The sequence below is a fragment of the Plecotus auritus genome (genome assembly GCF_963455305.1).
Source record: "Plecotus auritus genome assembly, chromosome: 4".
NCBI classification, from domain to species: Eukaryota; Metazoa; Chordata; class Mammalia; order Chiroptera; family Vespertilionidae; genus Plecotus; species Plecotus auritus.
In genome coordinates, this window is record NC_137775.1 from 150515823 (window position 1) to 150538698 (window position 22876).

At 41.1% G+C, this 22876-nt stretch overlaps 1 protein-coding gene across 3 annotated transcripts in view; it reads right to left on the minus strand.

Annotated features, from left to right (window-relative positions):
* LHFPL3 (LHFPL tetraspan subfamily member 3) overlaps positions 1 to 22876 on the minus strand; it is a 529678-nt gene that overhangs the window by 255708 nt on the left and 251094 nt on the right. The gene's annotated exons all lie outside the window — the stretch shown is intronic.

Here is a 22876-nt window from a genome sequence, read left to right on the forward strand (position 1 = left end):
AAGGCATTTTTCTACCTTTCTGTTTATGTTAGTCTGGCTGGATATAGAATTATCAGTTAAAGACAATGTATTTTCTTTTAGTATTTTGAAATCATTGCTCTACTGTCCTCCAGGTTCCAATGTTTCTATTAACTTGAATACTCTTAAAGGAAAAAATTTTTTTTCTCATTTCAGAGAGGAAGGAAGAGGGTGATAGAAACATAAATGAGAGAGAATCACTGATCAGCTTCCTCCTGCACGCCCCACATGGGGGATTGAGCCCACAACCCAGACTGAAAAGTGTGCAGGCTGGGCTGAGGGACACCCTCCCCCCTCCAGTGCATGAATTTCATGCACTGGGCCTCTAGTTTTTAATATATTGTTATACAAGTTTAGGATGATCATGGTGCTTGAACAGTGCAGTATTAGAATCACTGAATTATGTGAGTAGCATGGGTGGTTGACACTACCAAAGTAGTCTTTATATCCAACACATCAGCTGTTGGGTGTCACAAGTGGGCTGGACCTACAAGGATGGTGCCAGAGAAATGGGTGGAGGGTAGGTAAGGAGAAAAATATAGATACCCCATATTGAAATAAGTTAGCTTAATGTCGACAACTTTAGCAATAACTTTAATAAAGATGAATATGTACAGATGGCAAATTCTTCCCAAGTGAGAACTTTTACATTTAGGAAAAATTAAAAAGATAAATAGCCTCCACTAATGCAATTATGTAACATAATAACAAATTATTCATATTGAAAAATGATCCCTCATTACCATTTTATAATGAACATGTGGTTACTCATAATATCAAGCTTTACAAAGAAAGCTCTAAAAGATAGTAATCTTAGGTGGTTTCTATCCTCATACAAATGATGTTATTCCTGGTTCATTTTGGCTGTAACATTTAGCCAAACTGATAGGGCATAGAGGCCACTTGTACTCATTGCTCTATGGCCGTGGTTGGCAAACTGCGGCTCGTGAGCCACATGTGGCTCTTTGGCCCCTTGAGTGTGGCTCTTCCACAAAATACCACGGCCTGGGCGAGTCTATTTTGAATAAGTGGCATTAGAAGAAGTTTAAGTTTAAAAAATTTGGCTCAAAAGAAATTTCAATTGTTGTACTGTTGATATTTGGCTCTGTTGACTAATGAGTTTGCCGACCACTGCTCTATGGGAAGGCCACAAGTAGGCTGCTATTTCTTCTTTTTAAATGATTTTTTATTTTTCAGTTACAGTCGATATACAATATTATATTAGTGTTAGGTGTACAACCCTGTGATTAGACATTTATATAACTTTCTAAGTGATAGCTCTGATAAATCTAGTATCCATCTGACACCATACATAATGATTAGAATATTATTGATTACATTTCCTATACTGTACTTTACATCCCCATGCCCATTCTGTAACTACCACTCTGAACTTCTAAATTCCTTTACCCTTTTAACGCATTCCCCTAATCACCTTCCCTTCTAGAACCATCAATATGTTCTCTGCATTTATGGATCTGTTTCTGTTCTGCTTGTTCATTTATTTTGTTTTTTAGATTCTACATATAAGTGAAGTCATCTAGCATTTGTCTTTCTCTGTCTGACTTACTTCACTCAGCACAATACTCTCTAGGTCCATTCAGGTTGTTGCAGATGGCAAGATTGCATTATTTTTTATGGCTGAGTCATATTCCATTGTATATACACACCACTTCTTTATCCATTCATGATGGACACATAGGACGCTTCCACATCTTGGCTACTTGAAAAAATAGTGCAATAAACATATGAATGCATATGTCTTTCAACTTAAGTGTTTTGAGGTGTTTTTTTTTAAAATAAATACCCAGAAGTGGAATTGTTGTATCCTTCTTTATCTCTTCCTATAGCTTTTATTTTAAAGACTATTTTGTTTAGTGTAAATATTTCTACACCAGTTTTTTTGTTTGTTTACATTTATATGAAATATGTTTTTCCATCCCTTTATTTTCAATCAGTGTGTGTCTTTCGATTTGAAGTGAGTCTCTTATAGACAGCATATGTAATGATCTTGTTTTGTGGATCTTTTTATCCATTCAGCCACCTATGTCTTTTGAATGGAGCATTTAATCCATTTGCATTTAAAGTAATTGATGATAGATATGCATTTACTGCCATTTTATTATTCATATATATATTTTTATTTTTCCCCCTCTTCTTAAAGAAGACCCTTTAACATTTCTTGTAATACTGGTTTGGTAGTTATCTCCTTTAGCTTTTTCTTGTCTGGGAATTTCTTTATCTGTCCTTCAATTATAAATGATAGCTTTGCTCAGTAGAGTAATCTTGGTTGTAGGTCCTTGCTTTTCATCACTTAGAATATTTTGTGCCAATCCCTTCTGGCCTGCAAAGTATCTGTTGAGAAATCAACTGGCAATTTTGTGGGAACTCCTTTGTAGGTAACTAACTGCTTTTTCTCATGGCTTTTAAGATTCTTTCTTTGTATTTTATCTTTGCTGTTTTAATTATGATGTGTCTTGGTGTGGGCCTCTTTGTGTGCATTTTGTTTGGGTCTCTCTGCACTTCCTTACTTGTGTGTCTTTTTCCTTCACCAACTTAGAGAAGTTTTCTGTTATTATTTCTTCAAATAAGTGTTCAATTCCTTGCTCTCTCTCTTCTCCTTCCAGCACCCCCATGATGTGAATATTGGTATGATTGAAGTTGTCCCAGAAGCTCCTTAAACTATCCTCATATTTTGGAATTCTTTTTTCTTTTTGCTGTTCTGATTGGATGTTTTCTGCTTCTGAATCTTCCAAATCACTGATTTGATCTTCTGCTTCATCTAATCTACTATTGATTTCCTATAATGTAGTCTTCATTTTAGTTATTGTATTCTTCATTTCTGACTGGTTCTTTTTTATATTTCTATATCCTTTTTTATGTTTCCTATCTCTTTTTTTGTTTGTTTTTTTTTGGTTAATCCTCAAATGAGGATATTTTTCCATTGATCCATTGATTTTTTAGAGAGTGGAAGGGAGGGGGAGAGACACATAGAGAGAAACATCAATGTTATAGAGACACATTGATTGGTTGCCTCCCACATCCATCCTGACCAGGGCTGGGGATGGAGCCCACAACTGAGGTACATGCCCTTGACCAGAATTGAACCCAGGACCCTTCAGTCAATGGGCTGACACTCTATCTACTGAGCCAAACCAGCTATGGCTGTTTCCTATCTCTTGATTGAAGTTCTCACTAAGATCATTGAGCATAACCTGTGTTTGGAGCTCTGCATTAGGTAGATTGCTTGTTTCCATGTTGTTTAGGTTTTTTTTTTTTTTTTTTTTTTTTTTTCTGGAGTTTTGTTCTGTTCTTTGATTTGGGACACATTTCTTTGTCTCCTCATTTTGGCTGCCTCCTTATGTTTGTGTCTATGTATTAGGTAGAGTAGCCTTATGTAGTAGGTGTCCTGTAGGGCCCAGTGGTGCAGCCTCCATGCTCACCAGAGCTGAGTGCTCCAGGAGGACCCTACCCCTTTATGTGGACTGTGTGCACCCTCCTATTGTAGTTTAGCATTAATTGCTGTCAGTATGTCAATTGGAGGGATTTCATCCCAGGCCAATAATCCACTGTGGAGGATCTGCTGTGCCAGGGCCAACCACATGTAACAGGACTCTTTTCAATGGAGATCTGATGCCCACTGAGTCCACCCCTTGAGTGTGTCACTCATGGAGGTGGTTGCGTGGTTTTCTAGCATGGTGTGAAATTGTTCACCAGGTGTGCTGTCTCTGAGGCCTCCCAGGATATGCAGGCCAAGGTCAGCCTCCACCTGAGCCCTGCCCAGGGTCACCCAGCATGAGCTACAAAGAGATCTTCATATGGCTGCTACTTGTGCTGGGCTTAGATGTGCCAGGGAGAGTCCAAGCTGTGAACCAAGGCTGGCTGCTGCTAGTGCTGAGCCTGGTGCCAATTAGCAGGAGGCATGGGGTATGCAGAGGCCTGATGCTGCTTGTTAGATCTTAGGAAAGTCGGCAGCATGAACCAAGACAGCCATTTGTATAGAAAGTCATTGGAACAGCTTTGGTAGGCCTAAAATTTGGGTGAGGTGGGGTTTCAGGCAATCACCAGAGTGGGGCTAACAGTGTTAGGTCGATGGAGACTCAGGTCTGGTGACAGTCTATAGGCTCTGCGAGGGGAGGGCTCAGCAAAGAAACAATGGCCTCTGCCAGCACTTCTGTCGGAGAGGAAACTACTCCTTCAGCCCTCACCACAATGCCAGACAATTCAGTTGCTCCCTGTATGTCTCTGACACCTTGTGTGCTGCTGCCCCAGTGCTACAACTCAGAGTGACTGAGGCCTAGTAAATCTGTGTTTCAGTCCATTAAGCCCTGGGACTCCAGAAGCCCTCTGTGTCACCCAGCCACAATACCCACTGGTTTTTACAACCAGAGTTATGGGGACTTCTTTTCTTGGCACTGGACCCCTTGGCTCAGGGCCCTAGTGTGGGAATGAGACAACTCTTTCCTCAGGGGGTCCTCCGTAGCTGAGATATCCCTTACAATTTTTAACCAGCAATTGTGGGTGTGGGACCAGCTTGTTTTGTTTCTCTACACCTCCTACCAGTCTCAGTGTGGCTTCTGCTTTATATCCTTAGTTGCAGGATTTCAGGCAGTTCTGAATGATGGTTGGTCTCTAGTTTAGTTGCAATGTGAATGTTGTTGTTGGAGTATGCAAGTACAGCATTTACCTATGTAGCCATCTTGACCAGACACCACAAGTAAACTCATGTCGTTCCAAATTATGGTTGGTTTTAGAAACAAGCATTATGCCTGTCATAAGATAGGTACTCACTTATCATTTGTGGACTGGAATGAATATTCTTTCCCTAGAAAGTTATATCTGTTGAATACAATCTAGGAACTTGGAATGAAAGAAAAATCACTAAATTAGGCTTCTAAATGTTTAACTAGCACTCAAGATTGACTGATGTTTCCAGGGAGTATCTGACATTGAGAAACTGAATAACTTCCAAGAGACCAAAATAGAAGCACTAGCCTGGGTTAGGAAGGTTTCAAAAGCCTCTCACAGCACTAAATATTGCCTCTACACATCATCATCATCATCATCATCATCATCATCATCATCATGATTATCATCATCCTTTGTACTTACTGAGAAACACTTATCAGAGGTACTCAAAGCATTATTGAGACTATCCAATTAGTTGTATAATATTCATTGTTTCCATATCTATACCCCTTATCATTTAACCTCTGTGTTGGTGTCCTGCATTGTATATAACCCTAACTTACTTTAAAAGGTTTATCTGTATGGAAAACTAGAGGGACTGAATCAAGTTTCTGAGAAAACATTGGTAAAATAGTCATTGTTCACCTTGTAAAATGCAGTTATTTCATAATAATTAAATATATAATTATTTAATTAGAAATTGCTTTACATTATAGGACTGTAATAACCTTTATGCTAAGAATTCATATAACAATTTAAAATGAACCATCAAGTCCTTTCCTTTTATTTTAATAATACTGTCTATACCTTGAAAAGCATATTCAAGCAGTGGTATTAGGAATGGTACGATGCAAGTTAATTATGTTCAGGAATTTAAGTATTTGGGTCTCTAGGATTGGGATGTTATTCGTTGTTTTCTTCCTCAAAGAGATGTTGGTCATCAGGCACAAATAACTTAGAGGATGAGTTAAGTATGATGTTTGAGCCTGTCTTTTGAAGGAATATTAGGATAAGCAGGACTACCGTGACCTGTTCATAGAGGCTTATAAAGAACCAGGAAAAGAAGGAAAGTCCTTCTTAGATTGGATCTCAGGTTCTGTCCCATCACTTAGTCTTCATGGTCCCTCTTCTGCCTTCTGGGATGGTCATGACTAAGTAAAATTATCTTCCAATATGAAAGCATTTATAAAGGTTGTAACCAGGTCTTGCCTATGCCTTCCTTTTTTAGGCTAACATCCTCAGGTCCTTTCGTCAATCTGTCTCTTCATCACACTATTTTGGAAGTGCAGGAGTACTTCACTGTCTTTCTTTAAAAGGAGGTGCCTGGAACTGAAAACAATATTTAGCCATAGCAAAAGCTGAGCAGATAAAAACTTGGTCAATATATCTTTTGTTCTGAACCCTACTAATGCATCCTAAGAATGCATTTGTGTTTTTTTAGGGGTCACATGAAATTATGGTCATAGTGTATTTACAGCAAACTAATCCCTTCTTCCCCACAACTTTTTCACAAAAAATGATAATCCCATTCTTTCTTCATTCTTTGTATGTAGAGATGATCGATAGTCTTATAGAATATAAGCATGTTAGTTTAGACCAGTGGTCGGCAAACTCATTAGTCAACAGAGCCAAATATCAACGGTACAACGATTGAAATTTCTTTTGAAAGCCAAATTTTTTAAACTTAAACTTCTTCTAACGCCACTTCTTTAAAATAAACTCGCCCAGGCCGTGGTATTTTGTGGAAGAGCCACACTTAAGGGGCCAAAGAGCCACATGTGGCTCGTGAGCCGCAGTTTGCCAACCACTGGTTTAGACCACTGATTCTCAATCATGGGCCAACCGTCTTCTAAGGATCAATCAAGATCTCTGGAAAAGGTGAAGCTGGGTGGGTGGGTAGGACACTGGTGACTAGTTTGAAAAGCATGTTCAATATGGTTTAAAAGAGCACATTGGTAAACTCTCAAGAAATGAGAAGTCAAGGTGTCCCAGTCATTCATTAATTTATTACCTCAGTTACAAATCATACTTCATCACCTGCTCTGCAAAAATTGAGACAGATCCTTTGTCAGCTAGTATGCTGTTAAGCTTTGTCAGCTAAGGGTGTTGCAGAGATATTGTAGGAGATGAGATGCCTCCTGTAAACAGCTTTTTCTGGCACCCAAGGGCAGATTTCCAGCAAGTTCAGCCGCTGCGGTGAGTCACTGCTCTTCCTACTCAGTCCCGAGGTTGGGATGGGGGAGCCTCTTCCCTTGGACATTCCAAGCTCTCAAGATAGTAGCTTTTCCTTATATATGATTTTCTTTTCTTCTTTAGAGCTCTTTACTTTTTCATTAACCAGTCTCTTATTGTTTTAATCCCCCTGTTATAATTAATAATTCTTTATATTTAACTCTCCCTGTTCAAGTTACTATGCGGTTTTTCTCTCCTAGTTGTACCTTGACTGTTCACAAGGGCCATGAGAAAGAACTGGCTCCAACTGTTAAAGATCAGGTAAGTAACTAACTCCACAGTGTCTGGCAAATGTAAAATAAAACAGTGGAGCAACTCCTGCCTTGCATCATCTGGTGCTGAGTTACCAGAGTCACCTCCTGTGCAGGTGTTCCTGGCCTCCCATTGATGCTCTCCATCTTGCTCTACCATCTTAGAAATCTCAGTTTCTAGCTTCCTCCTGCCAGCACTCTTTACCCAGACAAATTTGCATGCTGCCTTCCACAAGGCAACCTGTATTCTTATAATCACCCATGCCTTTTCTACATGTGATTACCTTTCTTGAATGCTTGTTTTCCTCTTCTGAACAAGTCCTACCATCTGGCTTAATATTCAATTCCTTTAAAAAAATCTTTCTAGATGATCCTTATCACATACTATTTGCTCATTTGTCCTGTATCTGCCCATGTCACTTCTGTGGCCTTGGTGTACACATGCAATATAAAACATGCATTTTAGGAGGAGGATCCAAGATGGCGGCGTAGGTAAACACCTAAACTGCTGCCTCACACAACAATTTCAAAACTACAACTAAAAGACAAAATGTCTATCACCCAGAACCACGGGAAAGCTGGCTGAGTGGAAGTTCTACAACTAGAAGGAAAGAGAAAAGAGCATTGAGAGGTGCACAAGCGCTGAAAAGCTGAGGTATGGAGGGGCGCGAATCTGGGAGCGCTGCTTTTTCAACCCGAAGGGAGACAAGCTCCCGATTACTCTGAACTCCAGTTTCTGGGGAGATGCGGGGGACCCAAACTCCTATGGGGAGAAGCTGGACTGTCTGCCATCAGGTCAGATAGTGAGGGAGGCTTGCTTGCAGGGCTGTGCGCAGGGATAATTGTTTACTGTGCTGGGGCGCGGGACGCAGGGACTCGGTTGGAGATGCAGAGCCGGCTTACTGGCAGCCATCGCTGTTTGCCATGCCCTAGCCTAGTGATTCCCTGAGACCCCACCCTGCACAATCTACAAACCCACTCAAGCTCAAAGCAGCGGCTTTAGCATATGAATGGCCTGCCCTATCGCAGCTTAACCTAGCAAACTTGCAGCCTGGGTCAGTCAGCTCCAAAACCTCCAAACCCCAAGCAAAGAGGAGAAAACTGTAGTTCTCGCTGTAGCTCCTGCTGGGTGGTCTCAGACAGTAGCTGACCTGCACCCCATTGGAGATCCAGAAGCCAGTGTACCTAGTGGTCAGTGTGAAACACCAGATTTCAACTCCTCACATCCAAAAGTGACACATTCAAGAGGCAGACTCAGTGAGCACCAAAGCCCCACTGAAACAAGTCCTGCACCATAAGCGTGTCTCCAGCATAGCAGTTCTTCCATTATAGACATAGCGGGTCCTCACAGCCAATTGGCCTGGAGGTCAATTACTCCCAGTGTATGAACAGCAATCAAGGCTTAACTACACCAAGACTTTGCACTCAGCCCACAAAGGGGTGTACCAAGAGCGTCCACCTCAGGTGATTGAGGAGGCTGAGCTACTGGCCCCTATAGGTCACCTACCACACAAAGCCACTCCATCAACACAGGGAAGCAGTAAAATGCGGAGACAAAGAAACATGTCACGAATGAAAGAAATGGAGGAAAGCAAACTACTGGACGACATAGAGTTCAGAACCACATTTATAAGGTTACTCAAGAATCTTTTAAAAACCACCGAGAAACTTGATGAGACCTCCGAGGAGCTTAGTGAGACCTTCAAGGACCTTAATGAGAATGCCAAAAAAATGGAAAAGGACCAGTCAGAAATTAAGCATACACTGTCTAAAATAAAGAATATACAGAAACTCAACTGTAGATCAACGTACCCCAAGAATCAAACCAAAGATCTGAAATATGAGAAAACAGAAAACACCCAACCAGAAAAACAAAAAGAAAAAAGAATCCAAAAATATGAAGATAATGTAAGGAGCCTCTGGGACAACTTTAAGCGTACCAACATCCGAATTTTTGGGGTGCCAGAAGAAGAGAGAGAGCAAAATATTGAAAACCTATTAGAAGAAATAATGACAGAAAATTTTCCCTACCTGGTGAAAGAAATAGACTTACAAGTTCAGGAAGCGCACAGAACCCCTTACAAGAGGAATCCAAAGAGGACCACACCAAGACACATCATAATTAAAATGCCAAGGGCAAAAGACAAATAGAGAATCTTGAAAGCAGCAAGAGAAAAATGGTTAGTTACCGACAAGGGAGCACCCATACGACTGTCAGCTGATTTCTCAACAGAAACTATGCAGGCCAGAAGGAAGTGGCAAGAAATATTCAAAGTGATGAACAGCAAGAACCTACAACCAAGATTACTCTACCCAGCAAAGCTATCATTCAGAGTTGAAGGTCAGATAAAGAGCTTCACAGACAAGAAAAAGCTAAAGGAGTTCATCACCACCAAACCAGGATTACATGAAATGCTGAAGGGTATTCTTTAAGAAGAGGAAGAAGAAGAAAAAAGTAAAGATAAAAATTATGAACAACAAAATGACATCAAATACATACCTACCAACAAGTGAATCTAAAAATCAAGTGAATAAAAAATCTGAAGAACAGAATGGACTGGTGAATATAATAGAATCAGGGACACAGAAAGGGAGTGGACTGACAATTCTCAGGGGGAAGGGGGTGTGAGGGGTGTAGGAAGAGATTGGACAAAAATCTTACACCTATGGATGAAGACAGTGGCGGGGGGTAAGGGCATGGGATGGGGTGGGGAATCAGGTGGAGGGGAGCTATGGGAGAAAAAAAAGAGGAACACATGTAATAATCTGAACGATAAAGATTTATTTAAAAAAAAACAAAAAAACATGCATTTTAAACGTTTGAAAATCCTTTTATAAGTCTGTTGTGACTCTGAGAGTAAATCACCAACTCCTCAAAAGTAGGAACCTTGTCTTTCATTTCTCCCATATGTCGTCCTTGAGGGACCTGGTACTATGTTCACAGGAGGCTTCTTACTTAGCTGGAGCTAACTGAATCACTAGGGACAGCTAAGCTTCAGTTCTTTGTCAGTCATCTGACAAATGATGTGCTGACAACTGCTGCAGGAGAATAAAAATTCATGAAGACATATCCATACCCTTGAGGCATAAGTGACATTAAAAAATGCACATGGTATGGTTTATACATTTTCTACTTACGAGTAGTGGACAGAGTGAACCCCATCAAGATGGTATCAACACTGTGTTAAGGTGAAGAATTAGCTAAAGGTTACAGAGTAGTGACCATGTTTAAGAATCAATATGGCTGAGACACAGGCTGGCTGTAGTTACTATAGGTAACTTCTTTTTAAATTTATTATTATTATTATTTTTAATCCTCACTTGAGGACATTTTTTTTCATGATTTTTTAGAGAGACAGGAAGGGAGGGAGGAAGGGGAAAGAGAGAGAGAAAAAAGATAGATAGAAATATTGATGTGAGAGCTAGAGATTGAACCTGCAACCCAGGTACGTGCTCTTGACCAGGAATCAAACCCGTGACCCTTTGGTCCACAGACTGATGCTCTGACCACTGAGCAATGCTGGCCAGGGCAAGTAGCTTCTTAAACAGTTTTCTCAACACCTCTCATGCATCATTTGGCAAGACTGGGTCACAAGCAGTGAGCTGGAACATAGCCACTGCATCAGCACTGAAGCCACGCTTCGAGCAGCATTAGCTCTGCAGGTTTGGAAATGTACAATGACAGATAACAGAAGGCCTGCTAACCAGCTTCCATGTAGAGATGGAAAAGGCAGGCAAAGAAATGTGGTGAAGACTTCTTAGGGAAGACCTAAGGTGTTGCTACCTATACTATAAATACTGTAGAAGTAGCAAGCTAATCAACCTGGCTTGTGGCCTTGAGAGGCAAAATGAATCATTTTGATCTGTGGGACCACAAAATTCTGCAGAGTAAAGAAGCAGAAGTGCGAACAGTGACCAGGAGCAGCTAACTTTCCAGAAGATTCATAGTGAGTGGGGAGCTTCTGACCCCTCATCACTCTTTATCACCATAGGAAAGCACATGAGCATCAGTGATATCAACAGCATCTTTCTAGGAATACAAAGGGCAGCAAGTGAGACAGGTCTAATACTTCAGAAGAAATAAGGGAGAACAATGAGACTGAGACTGTAAAGGAGAAAAGGACTTTTCTGGTCATCAGCTGGTACCACATATAAAATATATTTGGTGGTAGTATTAAAATTAAACTAAAAGAATAAAACCCAAACAAAATTTATTTGACAGAAGAAAAGATGGTATTTTATTTAGCAGACACTATCCTCAGACACTTTGGCAAAGAACATTTCCAAGCTATCTTAAGTTAATGGTTGACATGACTTGTGCCGAGGACAGTCCTTGATCCCCTGGATTTGAGACATTTGCTTCATACCTGACACCAAGAAACTTCCCCACTTAAGGTGTAGTCTCCCAAAATTATGGCCCAAATGTCCAAAGGCATCATTATTAATCAATGAGGTGGGAATTGGGGAAAGTATTTAAAAAGAACTTTTAATTAAAATTACATAGGAAAATCCTATGCAAGTAGTACACTTAATTTTAACTGAAAAATCCCCCCACTAAATTGAGCTCTAAGGAATCTTAGTAATATCTGTCAATAAATCTCTTTTTCTCTCCCTACACACACACACACACACACACACACACACACTGCCACTTATTTCCAGTGGTCAGAAAATTCTGCTACTGGTTGTAATAATTTAGCAATTCTGCACATGCAGTAAGATCCTTGACAGTTTTCACCTGATAGGACAACAAGGGAAATTTTATTACCAAATTTAGTATTCCCACAACACAAACAGGTTCAAAGTAAATATTATTAATGTCATAACTGATACCTCCCCAAGATATATTTTGTAAATATAAAAGAATCATTGGTAAATCATCAGATTAAAAAAATCACTGAGCATTTTATTTTTGTTGCTTGTCAAATTCTACAGCTTGATTTGCCAGTATCTGAGAATTATGTATGCCAGGGAAGTGCTGTGTTTTGATTTCTGGTGCTTTATCTTGCTGAATATGGCAGTGGTTCAGGGAAGGCTTAGTGTAGGGTAATAGCTGCAGCAATAAAGTACTGTTCCATTTAAGGCTTGCTTGGCAATATACCTAATACATTACCTCCAATGAGATTCCATACCCATGCACAATTACCAGCATTGATGTAAAACAGGAGTGGGCCACATGTATCTGATTGTCAGTGGACAAAGGACAGCTGTTACTATCATACACCTTAGACTTGTGCTTCCCTCTGTCTGTTCTCCAAGCCTTTCCACGCAAGGCTCTCAAGAGTTGTCTGTGGGCACAGCTCCCCTGACCCCAGAGGAATGTTAGAGACCCTGCTCACCTTGATGATTTAGGATGAAAAGGGTCATAATTTACTACTTTTAATGGAAGACAGACATCTGGTTTGGTTAATTCATGGTTATGGTTATTTCCTGATACCCTTTATCACAAGAGCAGCAGTCAACGGCAGAGGAGAATGTTATAATTTTCAGTAACTCTCTCCCTATAATACCACAAAATGAGTCAAAAGTGCTTTCTTTGGATTCTGCCTTAGGGGCAGAATAGTTTGGCAGCTTGATCATGGATCAAACTCTAGAAATTCAGAGTTCTAATCTCAGATTCTCAACACAGAGCAGCTATACTTTGCAAAGAACTGTCTTAGGTGCTGAACTCTTCCTCCTTCGTTATTCAGGTCATTCAGTACAAACAATGAAAGGAATCTTATCTTCATAGGGACCTAACAAAAGTAGGAGGATTTTTGCATTGGAAGAATAGCCCTGGAGGAGACCTAATTTTGTGGATAAACCTAATCACCCCAAATTCTGTCTGCTATTGCAGTATCTTCTAGTTCCTCCTGAAAATGTCCCTTTCATCACCAAAACAGCCTACACTCCATACTTTGGTTACAAAAGCAATGGGAGCCATGGTCCATCAATTAAATAATTTAGTTTCTATATGTTCTCAACCAAGACTTCATAATAACTAAAATTCTTTTGTATCCTCACAATGTCCAGCATCCATATGTCAAAAATCCTAAATTACATAGATTTGTATACTAGATTCAGGACATGAGGTCACTACAAAGGGGGCCATAAAAGTGCTTAGTATCAACGTAAGTATTAAAGTGTTTAAGTGAGAGGACAAAGAAAGGATATTATGCAAATCAGAGTAATTCAGCTTATTGTATATTCTTATTTGGGAAACTAAAAAAATAAAAAGGAAAAGAAAAGAATGCAAGTGGAAAACCTTCTGCCTCTCATATTAACACCTGTAACTGTGAAGAGTCAAGAAGTCTGATGTTCAGAGCCTAAATGTCTTTGGGGTTGATAATAAGTCACACACACCAACTTCTCTAGAAAGCAATCTTGGAAAGAATAGGCACTCATGTCTAAAATGTTAGGCCCTGAAGCTGTGTGTATTTTGATTAAAGTGAAAAAATTACATGGGTTTGGAGGGGTCCTCCCATAATGTTAATCTTATTTATAAGAAATGACTACCATGCATTGTGTTGTTTATTCTTTAAAAAAATTTTTTTTTATTGATTTCAGAGAGAAAGGGAGAGGGAGAGATATAGAAACATCCATGATGAGAGAATCATGGATCGGCTGCCTCCTGCACGCCCCCTACTGGGGATTGAGTCCATAACCCAGGTATGTGCCCTTGACCGGAATCGAACCTGGGACCCTTCAGTCCACAGGCCGACGCTCTATCCACTGAGCCAAACCAGCTAGGGCAAGTGTGTGTTGTTTATTCTTACTGAGTATATGTCAAGTGTGAGATTGGAGATTATTAAGGCCTGCCATGCAAATAGGCTCTGACATGGAAATGGGAGGGAAGATGACAGCCGGCTAGATGGGGTTTTATTTTGGAAACTTTGATGAGTTTCATAATGTGAGTACCACATAAACATTTTAAACATTGCCATCTTTGCGAGGTTAACCATGATTATATTTGGTAGGTAAACTCACATTTAGTGCTTGAAAGCCTCCAGGGTAGAGTTCACAAACGGTAAAAATTTCCTCTTGAAGTTTAGGTGGGCCATTGACCACTTAGTGACTGAAAGTTGTTTGTAATTTGGAGGTGGAGGACAGCCAATGAGCAAGGAAGGCTAGGGTTTACATCACAAATGATTGGTGGTATTAGTCTCAACAGAAAGACCAATGATTAAAAGGATACTATGGCCTTAATCTTTCTTTTACAAATAAGATATAGAGGTAAAGAATTAAGGGGGTTGTGGTAGACACCTTGAAGACAGACAATGCCAAGTGTTATTTCTCTCTGCTGGAATGCCATGTTTATTACTGCTGCCTGGTTTTTGCTCATTAATGGGAGGATTTGGGTCTCACATACTGTGGAAATGAGATGAGCCACACTTTGTTTGTAGAACAAAAAGGCTAATTTGTAAGTTTGTTGTTTAAGCTGGCTGTGTTCTGTGATAGGTTCCAAAATGCCAAATGCAATTACAGTCATTGTTTTCAAATAAATGTCATAATTAATACAAAATGGCCACCTTCTTTTCACACTTTTTGTTTGGTGCAGGAAAACATCGTATTCAATTTAATTGGTGTCTTTTAAATAATTGCAAAATACTTTAAACTATCCAGGTGCAGTCTTGCTGCAAAAACCTTTTCAGTGAAGAGTTCATTTGACTATATATGATTTGCAGAGATGTTTTTAAAAATTAGAAGTAGGAAGGGCTCTCTACATATCACAGGCAGGTGTCACTAAACAATTGTGAGAAGAATATAGATGAATATTTAATTCTTCATAGTCTTTAAGGAGATGAAAGCATGATGCTTATAATCTATAAATCATCTCAATGTTTAACATCCCACGTACTTTTTATATCTGAACCCAGATTTATTCTTCTTTGCTCTTTAATGAATTCTCTGAAAATAAAGGTCTCTCCGATATGATAAACCAAAGACACATCAGCTTTTTCCACTAGGGAAAGAAGAAAAGCATACCCTTTACAAATCCCAACCTGTCATTTTTTATAATGCTTCAGGGTTTTCTTTTTAAGTTGAAGGGACAACACCACTAAATCATCTCTCAAAGAATATTATCATCCATCCACCATCCATCCTTTTCTCTCTGGGAGCTCAGTTAGAACTGTTGGCCAGGGGCCTCAGTCTCTCACATGGCTGTGTGGGCTTTCTCACATCATGGCAGTTAGATTCCAAGAAAAATACGTTTTTCTAAATTTGAAGGCATAATCTGAAGATCTCTTAAGCAGTTACTCGGAGTCACTTTGGCAACATACTCCTGATCAAATAGACCAAAAGGTCAGCCCAGATTCAAAGAAAAATGCCAAAATCACATTGCAAAAGAGCATGAGGGAGGAGAAAATATTTGCTAGGCATATATCTGATTCGTATCTAGAAAATATAAACGACTCTTACAACTTAATAATAAAAAAGCAGATAAAATGGGCAAATAATTTAAACAGGCATGTCTCCAAAGAAGATATAGAAATGGCCAATAAATGCATGGAAAGAAGCTCAGCATTATTAGCCATTAAGGAAATGCAAATAAAAGCCACAATGAGAGAACACCTCATGCCCACTAAGATGGCTATAATAAAAAAAGATAGATCATAACAAGTGTTGGTGAGCATGTGGAAAAACTGGAACCCTAATTCACTGCTGGTGGGAAGGTAAAATGATACAGCCACTCGTAAGCAATGCCACTCCTAAGTCTCTACCAAAGAGAAATGGAAACATATTTGCATAAAACCTTGTGAATGAAAGTTCAGAGTAGCATTATTCATAATAAAAAGTGAAAGTAACCCAAATATCCATTAACTGATGAATGGATAAATAAAATGTGATATATCCATACAGTTGTTTGGCATTAAAAAAGAATAAAGTACTGATGCATGTAATACCATGGATGAACCATTGTGTTAAATTGAAAGAAATCCCTCATTAAAGAACATATATTGTACAATTCCATTAATATAAAATGGCCAGATTAGGGAAATGCAGAGAGACAAAAAGTAGGTTAGTGGTTGCCTAGGGTTGTGGGGCAGAGAGAGTAGATGGAATAGGGAGAGTGATGCTTTGAGTTTTTGGGGGAGGGTAATGAAAATTTTATAAAATCAATTGTGATTGATTAGTGAATAAACTTGTGAATATACTAAAAACCATTGGATTGTATTCTTAGGTGAATTTTGTATTTTGTGGATTATATCTCAATAAAGCTGTTGGGAAAATTTGAGATATTGTCGTAGTTATCTTTGGAAACACAACCTACCACACTCAGAGGATTAATTGTTTATGCCACAATAAATAGAAATCAAGGACTTTTAATTGGTTGTAAATACATATGTTTTATCTTCTAAGGTGAGAAGAATATTTTTTGATGGGTGGACCATGATGGTGTTTTTTCTTTTCTTTCTTTTTTTCTGCATCAATATCCTATCTAATAAAAGAGTAATATGCAAATTAACCATCACTCCGCTACACCCACAAGCCATGCCCACAAAACACGCCCACCAGCCAATTGGGAGCGAGTATGCAAATTAACCCCAACCAAGATGGCTGTGGCCACAGAGCGAGCAGGAGGGAGGCTTGGGTTTCCCCGGAGATGGAGGAAGCCAAGCTTTCCACACACCCTGGCCTGTCTTGGCCTCTGCTTAAGGCTACAAAGTTTCAATTATAGAAGATAAATAAATCCTAGATACCAGGGCCTCTACTTGGGTCGCCGGGGGGCATGGCTGGCCTGCAAACCACCACAGGCCTCTTGCCCAGGCTGCCCCACACCTCAAGGGAACCTCCACCCTGATCCGGAACACCCTTCAGGGCAAACCAGCTGGCCCCCACCCGTGCACCAGGCCTCTATCCTATCTAATAAAAGAGTAATATGAAGATTGACCATCACGCCAACACACAAGATGGCTGCCCCCATGTGGACACAAGATGGCTGCCACAAGATGGCCAGCAGGGGAGGGCAGTTGGGAGGGACCAGGCCTGCAAGGGAGGGCAGTTGGGGGTGATCAAGCCTGCAGGGGAGGGAAGTTAGGGTGACCAGGCCAGCAGAGGAGTGAAGTTGGGGGTGACTGGGCCTGTAGGGAAGGGCAGTTGGGGGAGACCCAGGCCTGCAGGGGAGGGCAGTTAGGGGCAAACAGGCTGGCAGGGGAGCAGTTAGGCATCAATCAGGCTGGCAGGGGAGTGGTTAGGGGGTGATTAGGCTGGCAGGCCGAAGCGGTTAGGGGCAATCGGGAAGGCAGGCAGGCAGGCGAGCAGTTGGGAGCCAGCAGTCCTGGATTGTGAGAGGTATGTCCGACTGCCCAAACCCACTGGGATTGGGCCTAAACAGGCAGTTGGACATCCCTCGAGGGGTCCCAGATTGGACAAGGTGCAGGCTGGGCTGAGGGACCACCCCCCCCCCACCCCCCGTGCATGAATTTCATGCACTGGGCCTCTAGTGGATTAATAAAAGACCAAAAGACTAGGCACGGAGAGGCCTATTTCTTTGTTGATTTCTTTGGAGACCTAAAAATTTATGGCTCAAAGTTGCCATCAAGTTAAAGTTTTGTAACCTCTATTTATCAGTGGAGGAGTACTCTCTTCCTGCCCTCCTTCCTTCCAACAATTCTATGATAAAAGGAGAGGACTGAAGTCCAAGTGTACATGCTGCATCTCCCTAGTTACAGGTACAATTAAAAAGCCAATTACAATCCCCTTTTGAAAGAGATAACAATTCCCTGGTTTGTCATTATCTTCACAGATGGTAAGAAGATTAAGTGATCTACCAGCAGCATGGAGGGAAAGGTGTCAATGTCAGCACCTCTGTTTGGAAGTTCTGGGTCCCCCTCTTGCTCACTCCTTAGTGGTTTTTGTCATTCATTCCAGTTGCAGCTGCTTTTTTTCAGTATGAGTCTGCTGGAGTGGGCAGTAATTCAGTTTGCAAATGTGTTCAGTCTGGGAAATCACATATTAGCATTCTGCTTTTAGGAAAGACCATACACAAAAATATACATATGCTTATTTCTAGAGTGGCAAGCTATTTCAGTGAAACCTCTCTCATAGAACATTGGAGTTTTCTACTAATCCATCAAGAGGGAAAGGCCAACTGAAGTAAATCTCAAGAGCCAACAAAATTTTCAGGTCCAGATCTCATTCAACTTTTGGATGGGCAGCAGAGGTGTCAAGGGCTTATAGGTAGGGTTGGAGACTGAAAATGGGGAGGTCTGGGGATGGGTCCACAGATTTGGGAGGTAAAGAAATGTGAAAATCTGAGTCTTCATTTTGCCCCATGGATTGCATAGGACAAATGCCTGAACAGAGCCAACTCCTGGGAACAGGGGATGGAGGTTTTCCTAAGGGGGCCGAGATTTATACTGTAAAAGGTTGAGGAAAAGGCTTTCTCTGTGAGGAAGGAAATGAGACAGTTCCCTAACTTCATGTCATTGAAGGCCAGCCTCAGTCATGACCTCAGGACATCTTTATCGGCAGCAGTACTGTGGCTATCAAAAAGGCAGTTGGGTAGTTCATTTAGCTTTCTTATTCATCATAACCGCCCTAACTGGGCTCCTATACACAGGAATTATTGTCCTTTCAAGATCTTCAATGCTGAGTTAGAGAGCTCTGGGCCATTATGTACCTAGAGTGAAAAATCACTGGAGGAAAGGTGCTGCACTAAAGATAGAAAGTATTTCCATTTGGCTAGAGTTGTTGTGTGGAACAAAGGACCACCCTAGAAGCTTAGACAGCATTAACACTGATAAAGAGTTCTTGTAGGAATGAAATAGATGTTGATTTATGAAAGTATTCAAAGAATTACAGCTTTTGAGGAAGAAAGCAGAGACTGTCATGCAGTGATAAATGAAAAGCAAAAGCTGTACAATTTGACAATGAGGCAAAGGTGAGGTAGAAGCAACAAAATATGAAGCCCAGATGCTGTGACTCAGTGGTTGAGCACAGACCTATGAACCAGGAGGTCATGGTTTGATTCCTGGTTGGGGCACAAGCCCGGGTTGCTGGCTTGGTCCCCAGTGGCTGGCGTGGGGGAGGCAGCCGATCAATGATTCTATCTCATTATTGATGTTTCTATCTTTCCCTTTCCCTTCCTCTCTGAAATCAATAAAAATATATATTTTAAAATATCCTATATAATAAAGAGGTAATATGCAAATTGACCCTCACACCCTCACACAAGATGGCCACCCCATGATGGCTGCCACAAGATGACTGGCAGGGGCGGGTAGTTGTGGGCAATCAGGCCAGCAGAGGAGGGCAGTTAGGGGTGACTGTGCCAGCCGGGGAGGGCAGCTGGGGCAACCAGGCCTGCAGGGGAGGGCAGTTGCGGGGGGGACCAGGCCGGCAGGGGAGGGAAGTTAGGGGCAACCAGGCCTGGAGGGGAGGGCAGTTGGGGGGGACCAGGCCTGCAGGGGAGGGCAGTTGGGGGGGACCAGGCCTGCAGGGGAGGGCAGTTAGGGGCAACCATGCCTTCAGGGGAGGGCAGTTGGGGGGGACCAGGCCTGCAGGGGAGGGCAGTTGGGGGAGACCAAGCCTGCAGGGGAGGGTAGTTGCGGGGGACCAAGCCTGCAGGGGAGGGCAGTTGGGGGTGATCGGGCCGGCAGGGGAGGGAAGTTGAGGGCAATCAGGCTGGCAGGGAAGCAGTTAGGCGTCGATCAGGCAGGCAGGGGAGTGGTTAGGGGGTGATCAGGCAGTCAGGCAGGCGAGCGGTTGGGAGCCAGCAGTCCCGGATTGTGAGAGGGATGTCTGACTGCCGGGTTAGGTCCGATTCTGGCAGTCAGACATCCCCCAAGGGGTCCCAGATTGGAGAGGGTGCAGGCTGGGCTGAGGGACACCCCCCCAGTGCACGAATTTCATGCACCGGGCCTCTAGTATAATATAATCTCTATTGATAAAAGGATTTGTTCATCATCGTTCCACCTAAAATTCTTGACCAATACCTTTATAAATCTATAGTAGAGTAATAATTGTTTCCAATAACAAATCTAAGGCACTCCAAAGTGTTCTCTGAATTGTTCAAAATCAAATTAGGGTGAATAAGATTCACCTGCTTCTCTGATTTCCCAAGGCTGGGTCCCAGGTTTGTGTAAATGTCTCCTACATGCTGTGTTATAACCCTCATCATGAGACTTGAGTGATACTTGTCTTGCTCTCCAAGTGCACCATAAACTCCTTGGGGAGTTTGACATTGCTATTTTCCCAGTATTAAAATTATGATATTGTTATTTTCCCAGCATCTAGAACATTGCTTGATCCAAATAATAAATGATGTCTGATTTAAAGAATAAATTAATGAGCATTAACTGGTTAAGTATATTTAATTTGAGTGATTTGAAAATTGGTATACCAGACATTGATTGAATAATTATGTAATATTCTACTAATTATAACAATATATATTATTCTATTAACCAAATATATCTCACCCAAATCATTCTAAATTAATAAAAACTTTAATTGAATTATATAAAAGAAATATGATGAACACTGGCAAGAAAATTCTGAAACAAGGAAAAGGAACTATGCCCAGACAGTGTGGCTCAGTGGTTGAGCACTGGTAAGGGCACATGCCCTATTTGCAAGCTAGATCCCCAGTGGGCGTGTGGAGGAGGCAGGCAATCAATGACTCTCTCTCATCATTGATGTGTTTATCTCTCTCCCTCTGAAATCAATAAAATATATATTTTTGAAAAGAAAAAGGGCCTATAACTATAAGCTTGTATATAACCTTAAAATGCCAGTGGCATTATATTAGACATTTAAAAATAAGTCATAGTAAAAGGAATATGTGAAAAATAATGGAAATACAGAGAAGGGATAAAGAAAAGCAATGGAATTAATGATATTTTCCACACTGTGGTCTAAAAATAGTATCAGAAATAAGCATTATGAGAAAATATATGAGAAACTGTATGTTATTCTTACTGAAGTCATTTATACCTAAAGAAATCAATTTGTACAGTTTTAAAAAGCTTTCCCAGTTTCCCACTTGTCACAGTGAACAAGGCATGCTGTCTCATTTCTCATGGAGTCCAAAGAGACGGTGTCAAGCCTGAGCAATGTTCCTGATACAGTCACAACTAATGGTTCTGTTTGATCACTGAGTGAAAAATTACTAGGTGGGAGATGAATTGAGAAGCTACAAAGGGGCCTGCCCTGCATACTCGTGAGCTACTCTGTTAGTGCAAAGGGCATTACATGTCATCTTGAACTTAAGGTATCATCTCCAAACTCAGCTAAGCAGCTGGCAAGATATATGTATATTAGGTCCAGCTCTATCATTAAGGGGCTGGGAGACTTTGGCTAAGTCATGTGACCTTTCTGGATCTTCTAGTTTCTCATTTCAACCAAATAATCTGAATCTAGTGATTTTTACACTATTCTTCCCTTTCAAAACCCTACATATACTGTTTTTTCATATACATACACTAGAGGCCCGGTGCATGGATTCATGCACCAGTGGGGTCCCTTGGCCTGGCCTGTGCCCTCTCGCAATCCAGGACCCCTTGGGGGATGTCGGAGAGCCAGTTTTGGCCCAATCCCCGCAGGCCAGCCGAAGGACCGGGCCTCTAGTATGCATATAAGATCTTTGGTTAATCTCCCCCCCTACTCCCTCCCCGCCCCGAGATTCATCAGTCTGTTCCATGTTTCCATGCCTGTGGTTTCTGCTCCTGTGTTGAGCGTTTGCCTCCTCGTGGTCAGTGCATGTCATAGCTACCGGACAGTTGGCCTGGTCAGCCAGTGGGCTGGTCGCTTAGGCTTTTATATATAGAGATACCTATTCATTTAAAGGAGGCACTTTATGGCATATCCAAAGTCACTACTCTTGCATTTTGGGGCCATCATTAAGTAAAATAAGGGTTACTTGAATACAAGCACTGTGATACCATGACATGTGATCTGATGACTTAGACACCTAAGTGAGTAATGTGCAGGGAGTGAATACAGTATGCATACACTGGTAGGACAGAGCAGGATGGCGTGAGATTTCATCATGCTCTGCTGAATGGCACAAAATTTAAAACTCATGTATTGTTTATTTCTGAAATTTTCCATTTAATATTTTTAGACCACAGTTGACCATGGAAGAGATAGGGCCTTTAAAATTAGGTAAATTGAAACAGCAGAGATTGGCCACTAAGAACACGAACTCCAGCCTGGCCAGAGTGGCTCAGTGATTGAGTGTAGACCTATGAACCAGGAAGTCACAGTTCTATTCTAGGTCAGGGCACATGCTTGGGTTGTGGGCTCGATCGCCAGTGTGGGGTGTGCAAAAGGCGGCTGATCAATGATTCTCTCTCATCATTGATGATTCTATCTTCCGCTCTCCCCTTTTCTCTGACATCAGTAAAAATGTATTTTAAAAAAAGAGAAAATAATGTGAACTCCAGAGCCAGACTACCTGGGTTTGAATCTTGGTTGTGGCATTTACCAGCTATGAAACTTGAGGCAAGACACTTACCCTTTTATGCGTTAATCTTCTCATTTGTAAAACAGGGACAAAAATAATAATACCTTCCAATAAGGCTCTGGTAAGGACTATATGAGTAGGTTTTGTGAAGTTTGTAGTAAGCACTGTGTAAGTTGGTGGTGGTTGTTAATCAAGCACCTGTTTACTGAAGCCCTGATGATAATATTTTCTTCATAAGAGAATTTCTTTATCCTTACTTTTTTTTCATGGTTATAAAACACACTATCAAAGTAGA